This window comes from Aethalodelphis obliquidens, unplaced genomic scaffold (genome assembly GCF_003676395.1).
Source record: "Aethalodelphis obliquidens isolate GAN/ISIS:26980383/991018 unplaced genomic scaffold, ASM367639v1 scaffold40, whole genome shotgun sequence".
Taxonomy (NCBI): domain Eukaryota; kingdom Metazoa; phylum Chordata; class Mammalia; order Artiodactyla; family Delphinidae; genus Aethalodelphis; species Aethalodelphis obliquidens.
In genome coordinates this window covers 8,579,105-8,589,115 of record NW_020837984.1, presented here as the reverse complement: position 1 = coordinate 8,589,115, position 10,011 = coordinate 8,579,105, and positions in this window count along the sequence as shown.

Genomic DNA, 10,011 nt, shown 5'->3' with positions numbered 1-10,011 from the left:
AAGAATCAGGCAAAGATGACGGCACCAAAGAAAACTAATAAAGTTCCAGTAACCAACCCTAAAGAAATGTATATCCATGAATCGCTTGACAAAGAATTATATAAAAACTGTCATAAAGCTCAATATTCTAAAAGAGGACACAGACAGACAACTAAAGACAATCAGGAAAACAATACCTAAACAAGATGAGATGTTCAATAAAGATATAGAAACCACTCAAAAAAGAAAAAAAAAGGGAGTTCCCTGGCGGTCCAGTGGTTAAGACTCCACACTCCCAATGCAGGGGGCATGGGTTTGATCCTTGGGGAACTAAGATCCTGCATGCCACACAGTGCGGCCAAAAATATAAAAATAAAAATACTTTTAAAAAGAATATAAAAAAAAGAAAACTGAGGCTAAAGAGTACAATAACTAAAGTAAAAAATTCAATAACTTCAACAGCAGAATCAATCAAGCAGAAGAAAGAATCAGCAAACTCAAACACAGGTCATTTGAAATTTCCCATTGAGAGGAACAACAACAACAACCACAAGAATGAAGAATGTGAAGAAAGTCTATGGGATTCATGGTATACCAATAAAGACACAAATATACACATTTTGGGAGTCCCAGAAGGAGTAGAGACAGAGAAAAGGAAAGAGAGAGAGAAAAGCTAAAAACTTATTGAAAGAAATAACGGTTGGGGCTTCCCTGGTGATGAAGTGGTTAGGAATCCGCCTGTCAATGCAGGGGACATGGGTTCGAGCCCTGGTCTGGGTAGCTCCCACATGCTGTGGAGCAACTAAGCCCATGCACCACAACTACTGAGCCTGTGTTCTAGAGCCTGCGAGCCACAACTACCAAAGCCCGTGTGCCTAGAGGCCATGCTCTGCAACAAGAGAAGCCACCACAATGAGAAGCCGGTGCACTTTAACAAAGAGTAGCCCCTGCTCGCCACAACTAGAGAAAGCTCACGCACAGCAATGAAGACCCAACACAGCCAAAATAAATAAATAAATAAAATACAAAATAAATAATGGTTGAAACATCTGAAATCTAGAGAGGGAAATGGACATCCAGATTTGTGAGGCCCCAAATTCCTCAAATAGGTTGAACCCAAATAGATTTTCATGAGACACACTATAATTATCAAAAATCAAATGCTAAGAGAGAATTTTTACAGCAGTGAGAGAAAAGTAACTTGTCACATACGAGGGAGTATACAAGGAATAGCACATAAACTATTGGTGGATTTCTCTGCAGAAACCTTGCAGGTCACAAGCGAGTGGGATGATATATTCCTTTTCTAAAGGAAAAGCTTCCAAACGAGAATACTTTACCTGGAAAAACTTCTTTCCTTTAAGAAAGAAGGAGAGATAAAGACTTTCCCAGACAAACAAATGCTTGGGGAGTTCATCATGCTTTATTTGCCTTATAAGAAGTGCTAAAGGGAGTTCAAGTTGAAACAAACAAAAAAATGCTAGACAATAACATGAAACTGTAACTCACTGCTAAAGGAAATATAAAGAGAAACACAATACTGTAATTGTGGCACATAAGTCACTTGTAACACTAGTCTTTAAAGACAAAAGTAGTAAGAATACCTATAACCACTGTAATGTGTTCATGGAAACACAATATAGAAAGAAGTGAAATCTAGCATGAGTTTGTAAATTGTGTGTGTGAGGAAAGAAGTAAAGGGTGCACTTTCTGCATATAATTGAAGTTAAGTTGTTATTAGCTTAAAACAGACTGATATAACTATAAAATCTTTGATGTGAGCCCAGTAGTAATTTTTTTAAAAAGTATAATAGATATACCAAAGATAAAGAGAAAAGAATCAAAGCATGCTATTACCAAAAAAATATATCATCAAACAATAAAGAAATGTGAGCAAAGAGGACAAGAACAAGAGAAAAAAGACAGAAAACAATTAACAAAATGGCAATAGGAAACCCTTTCCTATCAATAATCACTTTAAGGGTAAGTGGACTAAACTCAATCAAAAGACAGAGTGGCTGAATGGATAAAAATTAACACTCAACTACATGCTATCTACGAGAGGCTCACTTTAGATTTAAGGGCATGTGTAGGCTAAAAGTGAAAGTGTAGAGAAAGATATTCCATGAAAATAGTAACCAAAAGAAAGCAGGAGTCAATGTATCAGACAAAACAGACTTTAAGTCAAAAATTGTCATGAGACAAAGATAATGATAAAGGGTCAATTCAACAGGAAAATATAACAATTTTAAATATATATGTGCCCAACATCAAATATAAAATGTTTATTAATATGTAAAGCAAACACAGAGCAAAATAGACAGCAATACAATAATAGCAGGATACTTCAATACCTAACTCTTTATAATGTATAAATCATTCAGACAGGAAAAATCTAAAAGGAAACAGCAGAACTGAACAACACTATACACCAAATTAAAACTGAAGACATATACAGAACAATAGCAGCAGAATACTCATTCCTCTCAGGTGTACATGGACCATCATCCAGATAAATCACATGCTAGGTCACAAAACAAGTCTTAACAAGTTTAAGAAGACTGGAGTCATTCCAAGTATCTTTTCTGATAACAATGTAATGAAACTAGAAATGAATACAAGAAAGAAAATGGGATAACTAATGGAATTTTTAAAAATACGCTCTTAAACAACTATTGGGTCAAAGAAGAAATCAAAAGTAAAGCAGAAAATATCTTGAGATAAACGAAAATGAAAACATACCAAAACTTATAGGAAGCACATAAACAGTACCAAGAGGAAACTTTATAAACAATAAACTTTTTATTAAAAAAAAATTACAAATGAAGAACATAACTTTACACTTCAAGGAACTAGAAAAGAACAAACTAACCCCAAAGCTGGCAGAAGGTAGGAAATAATCAAGATTAGAGTAGAAATAAGTTAAATAGAAAATAGAAAAACTATTTTTAAAACTCATTGATACTAAGAACTGGTTTTTGGAAAAGATAAAGTCAACAAACCCTTAGACTAACTAAGAAATAAAGAAGGAAGACTTAAGTAAATAAAATCAGAAATAAAGGTGGAGATATTGCAACTGATCCCACAGAAACAAAAATGATCATAATGGACTATTATGAACTATTATATACCAATAAGTTGAAAAACCTAGCAAAATGGCAAAATTCCTAGAAACCCATAATTTACGAAGAATGAATCAAGAAGAAATAACCTGAGCAGATCAATAACAAATAAGGAAATTGAAGGGGTAATCAAAAAAATTCCAACAAAGAAAAGCCCAGGACCAGATGGATTCACACGTGAATTCTAGCAAACATTTAAAGAAGAATTAATAACAGTCCTCCTCAAACTTTTCCCAAAAAGTGAAGAAGAGGGAAAACTTCCAAACTTATTCTATGAGGCCAACATCACCCTGATACCAAAGCCAGACAAAGACACCAGAAGGAAAGAAAACCACAGGCCAACATCCCTGATGAACACTGATGCAAAAATTCCCAACAAAGTACTAGCAAACTGAATTCAACAGCACATTAAAAGAATCACACACTTGACCAAGTAGGATTTATCCCTAAAATGCAAGGATGGTTCAACATACAAAAATCATAGAATGTGATACACATTAACAGAACAAAGGATAATATTCACATGATCATCTCAATAGATGCAGGAAAACATCTGACAAAATTCAACACCCTTTCATGATTTAAAAACAAACATAAAAAACCTCTCAACAGATCAGGTGCAGAAAGAACCTACCTGTTAAAGACCTTAATTTACCTTACAATAAAGACCATTTATAAAATGGCCACACTTAACATCATACTCAGTAACGAAAGGCTGAAACCTTTCCCTTTAATTTCTGGAACAGGCAAGAATGCTCATTCTCACCTCCCTATTCAACACAGTACTGGAAGTCCTAGCCAGAACAATTAGAAACAAAAAGTAAATAAAGGCATCCAAGTTTGAAAGAAAGAAGTAAAATTATTTTTGTTTTCAGATGATTTGTTCTTATATGTAGAAAACCCTAAAGACTCCATAAAAAAACTTTTAGAACTAAACAAAACCCCAACGGCATTTTTTACAGGAATAGAAAAGGCAATCCTAAAATTCATTTAGAACCACAAAAGACGCCAAATAGCCAAAGCAATTTTAAGCAAGAAGAATAACATTGGAGGTAACACATTCCCTGATTTCAAAACATCCTACAAATCTATAATACTCAAAACAGCATAGTACTGGTAGAAAAACAGACATATAGACCAGTGAAACAGAATAGAAAGCACAGAAATAAACCCATACATATAGGATCAACTGATCTTCAAAAAGGGTGCCAAGAATACACAATGGGAAAAAGACAGTTTCTTCCATACTTGTAGGAAAACTAGATGTCCACATGGAAACCAATGAAACTGAACGCTTGTCTCACTCCATATTAAAAAATATCCATTCAAAATGTATTACACACCTAAACTTAAAAACAGAAACAATAAAGTCTTAGAATAAAACAGGGGGAAAGTTAAACATTGAACTAGGCAATTTCTGACACTAAAAGCACAGACAACCAAAGCAAAAATAGATAAGTGGGATTAGATCAAACTAAAAATCTTCTACACAGCAAAAGAAACCATCAACAAAATGAAAAAGCAATATTGGGAGAAAGTATTTGCAGAGCATATATCTGATATGGGATAAATACCTAAAATATATAAAGAAATCATATAACCCAGTAAAAAAGAAAATCCAATTTAAAAATGGGCAGAGGACCTGAATAGACCTTTTTACAAAGAAGACATACAAATGGCCAACACGTACATGAAAAAGTGCTCAAAATCACCAATCAGGAAAGTGCAAATCAAAACCACAAGATATCACTTCATATCTCTTAGGATGGCTATTATCAAAAATACAAACAACAACAGGTATTGGCAAGGATGTGGACAAAAGGGAAGCCTTATATACTGTTGGTGGGAATGTAAATTGGTGCAGCCACTATGGAAAACAATATGGGGGTTTCTCAAAAAATTAAAAATAGAATTACCATTTTATCCAGCAATTCCACTTCTGGTTTTATATATCTAAAGGAACTGAAATCTGGTTCTTAAAGAAATATCTACAATCCCACATTTATCACAGTGTTATTCACAACATTTGGGTTGGAAACAACCCAAATGTTCATCAGTGAACAAATGGATAAAGAAAATATTCTATATACATATAATGGAATATTATCCAGCCCTTAAAAAGAAGGAAATTCTGCCATTTGTTACAATATAGATGGACCTGAAGGACAGTTATGCTAAATAAAATAAGTCAAAACATAGAAGCAGAAAGTGAAATGATGATGGCCAGGGGCTCGGGAGAGGGGGAAGTGGGAAAGTGTTGGCCAAAGGATACAAAATTTCACTTACGCAAAATAAGTTCTGGAGATCTGCTGTACAACACAGGGGCTATGATGAACAATACTGTATTATGCACTTAAAATGTTGCTAAGAGGGTAGATCTTAGGTTAAGTGCTCTTACACAAAGGAAAAAAGAAAAAAATACAAGGGAGGGTGGATGGGAGGAAACTCTTGGTGGTGAGGGATAAGTTTATGGCAATAATAGTGATGATGGTTTCACAGGTGTACATGTATCTCCAAATACATCAAGTTGAATACACTAAATATCTATAGCTTTTTGTATCACTGTGGTTAATACAGTTTCCTTCATGGTATTTAAGAAAAGTAATTGAAGAACTTGAGTTATTTTGAAATGACCAAGAATTGGTTGCTGAATTTTGTCATTTTGACAGTGAACTGGGCTAGTAGATCACGGCTTTACATGCTTTATAAGCGCAATGATACTAAAGTGTAAAGCAGCAGTGAAAGATAAGGACTAAAAGGTAGGTAATGGGTCAGACTGTGGATGGGCTGTGGTGCAAGGCTAAAGAGTTTATATTTATTTCAGTAGGTAGTTACATGGCTTTTAAGGTTATAGGCAGGAGAGTAATATTATCAAAAGCATGGCATAAGAATATCAATCTACTGGCCTCATAGCAAGTTGATTGAAATGAGAAATAACAGAAGGAAATACTAAATAGCAAGCTTATTATGATACTTTGGGAGTACAGTAAGCCTGGGAAAATACTGATAGGAACAGAAAAGGATAATTTTTGAGGTTAAAAGATTTAATACGACTTGTAAGCATCTTTCATCCAGCATTCAACAAATATTTATTGAGTGCCTCCTATGTACCAGAAACTATGTTATAGATTGAAAACAGAGGTAAAAGACATAATCTCTGCATATAATGTGTTCACAGTTGATAACTGTGGTGGAATGCCTTTGATACATTCTCCAAACTGACATTAAAGTGACTTTAAACTATTTAGACCTTTTATAATCTACACATATCATCCCTATCCAACCTTATTTTCTACTACTGCATATTTTTTAACTACCTCTACTTCCTTGTCACCCAAAACATATTAATACCTAAATGATCCTTTCTACCCAATTCTTCTAAAAATATTCATTTTGAAAACGATTAATCTTTTCCTACTGACAAATTCTAATGATTTTTTCCAGAACTCTTCCGCACAACTGCTGATAACATTCTATATTATTGACTACTCCTTCCTTGAAATAACCTTATTTTGCCTTCATTGTACTCTAGCAACTGAATCCTCTTTTGCCCAATATAGATCTTAGCTCTAATAACTGTTTTAGAATAGTATTCAGATAAGTTTAAAATATTTTTTTAAGCAACCAATTCTAATATAAGTGGCTAAATAACACATCAGGGTCTCCCTTTGTGTTTTACTATGTGTGAACTTCCACACTTAAGTACCAAAGGATTAATACAGTAAGAACAAATTAATGAATATGAGTTGTATTAGTTAGGGTTCTCCAGAAAAATAAAACCAATAGGGTGTGTGTGTGTGTGTGTCTGTGTGTGTGTGTGTGTGTGTGTGTCTATTATAAGGAATTGGCTCACGTGATTATGGAGGCTGACAAGTTCCAAGACCTACGATCTGCAAACTGGAAACCCAGCAGATCTGATAGTTTAGTTCCAATCTGAAGGCCAACAGGCTCAAATCCAGGAAGAGCTGATGTTTCAGTTCAAGTCCAAAGGCAGGAGAAAACCAATGTCCCAGGTCAAAGGCAGACAAAGGAGAAGTTCCCCCCTATTCAGGGAAGGGACAGCCTTTTCTTCTATTCAAGCCTTCAACTGATTGGACGAACCCCATCCACATTAGGAAGGACAATCTACTTTACTCAGTCTATCAATTTAAATGTTAAATTCATCCAAAAGTATTTTCACAGAAACACCCAGAATGATGTTTGACCAAATACACGGGTACCCTATGGATCAGTCACATTGACACAGAAACAATTATCCACATGGATCCTGCTTAGCCAAGTTTAATTACCTAGTAGAAAACCCATTATAAAGGTGGTATTTTCTAACACAAAATAAGAATAGGCAGGAATTACAGAGATGAGGCTGATGAGGAAGCTATACAAACTAACTTAATAGACAGAAAAGCAAAAATGAACAACAAAAACCTAACAAATGACCAAGTTGGCTAAGTTGAGAACTTTACTGAAATTTGCAATTTGAAAGAAAAAGTGGAAATAGCCAAAAGAGAAGAAAAAAGTACAATTAAGGAGAAAAAAGACAGAAACTTTTAATGGTTCTTCCCTTCTGTTTTTTATAGAAATCATAAATGAATCATATAATCTGAGGAGAAGTTTTATTTTTTAATTTTCTATCTAAAACAAAACTAAAAACAAAAATTAAAATGAAATTAAAAATTAATATCCAAGGAGGTTCTGGTTCAAGATGGCAGTTAGGGGACTTGCCTGGTGGTGGAGTGGTTTAGAATCCACCTACCAATGCAGGGGACATGGGTTCGATCCCTGTTCCGGGAAGATCTCACATGCCATGGAGCAACTAAGCCCCTGCACCACAACTACTGAGCCTGCTCTCTACAGCCTGCGAGCCACAGCTACTGAGCCTGCACGCCACAACTACTGAAGCCCGCGCACCCTAGAGCCCACGCATTGCAACTACTGAGCCCATGCACAACTACTGAAGCCCACATGCTCTGCGACCCGCGTGCCACAACTACTGAGCCCACGTACTGCAACTACTGAAGCCCACGTGCCCAGAGCCTGTGCTCCGCAACAAAAGAAGCCACTGCAATGAGAAGCCCGTGCATCACAATGAAGAGTAGCCCCCACTTGGCGCAACTAGAGAAAGTCCACACACAGCAACAAAGACCCAGTGCAGCCAAAAAAAAAAAAAAAAAAGCTGGCAATTAGGAGGGTCTTGAGCTCACCTCATCCCACGGACACACTGAATCTATAGCTATATAGGGAACAATTTTCTCTGAAAAAATAAACCCCAGAAACTAGCTAGGTGACTCCTATACATCAGGCAAATGAGGAAAACAACCAACATCGAAATGGGTAGGAGAGACTGAGACATAATCTTGCCACAAACTCACCCCACATGGCAATCCACAATTGGAACTCTCAAATTGGAACTTCCCTCTGAGGAGCAAAGGGTTTGAACCCCATGTCTAGTTCCCCAACTTTTCAGATCTGTAACTTCGAGCTGAGCCCCCAAACATCTAGCTTTGAAAGCCAACGGGGCTTGCATCCACAAGACCAACAAGGCTCTAACAAACTGAGAAACAGTTTTTAAAGTGCTCATAGACTTACCTAAGTATGTCCCAGGGCCCAGGGCAGAGGCTCCAACTGAAAAATCACCCAGTCTTTTTGTGAAAGAGGCCCATTTATTTGTCTTAAATCTTCAGCCTAAGGAACAGACATCTAATTTAATACCCATACAAGTGCCTACTGAACTACTTGCCAAAGATGCAGGCTAGCACTCTCCCTCTGCTTTGCTCCAGGTCACTGGTATCTCCTGGAAAGGAACTGAGCACTCAGTCGCTGTTTTCACAGAAATAAAACAAACAATTCTAAAATTGTATGGAACTACAAAAGACCCCAAATAGGCAAAACAATCCTGAGAAAGAAGAAAAAACCTGAAGGCATCATGCTCCCTGATTTCAAACTATATTACAAGTTATAGTAATCAAAACAGTATGGTATTGGCATAAAAACAGACACGTAGATCAATGGAGAATAGAGAGCTCAGAAATAAACCCACAAATATATGATCAATTAATTTACAACAAAAGAGCCAAGAATATATGTGGGGAAAGAACAGTGTCTTCAATGAATGGTGTTGGGAAAACTGGACAGTCACATGTAGAAGAATGAAAATGGACCACTATCCTACACCATACACAAAAGTTAACTCAAAATTCATTAAAGACTTGAATATAAGACCTGAAACCATAAAACCCCTAGAAGAAAACATAGACGGTAACTGCCTTGACATCAATCTTGGTGATGATTTTTGTATTTGACAACAAAAGCAAAGGAAACAAAAACAAAAATAAACAAGTGAGTCTACATAAAACTTTTACAAAGCCTCTGCACAGCAAAGGAAGCCATCAACAAATTGAAAAGGCAACCTACAGACTGGGAGAAAATATTTGCATATCACATATTTGATAAGTGGTTAATATCCAAAATATATAAAAACTCACATAACAAAAAAAAAATCTGATTTTAAAATGGGCAGAGCATCTGAATAGACATTTTTCTGAAGAAGACATACAGATGGCCAATAGGTACATGATAAGGTGCTCAACGTCACTAATCATCTGGGAAATGCAAATTAAAACCACAATGAGATATCACTTCACACCTGTCAGAATGTCTATCATCAAAAAGACAAGAAATAACAAGTGCTGGTCAGGATGTGGAGAAAAAGGAACCCTCATGCACTGTTGGTGTAATGTAAATTGGTACAGCCACTATGGAAAACAGTATGGAGGTTCCTCAAAAAATTAAAAACAGAACTACCAGATGATCCAGCAATTCCACTTCTGGGTACTTATCAGAAGAAAACAAAAGCACTACCTCAAAAAGATATCTGTACCCCCATGTTTGTTGCAAAATTATTTACAGTAGC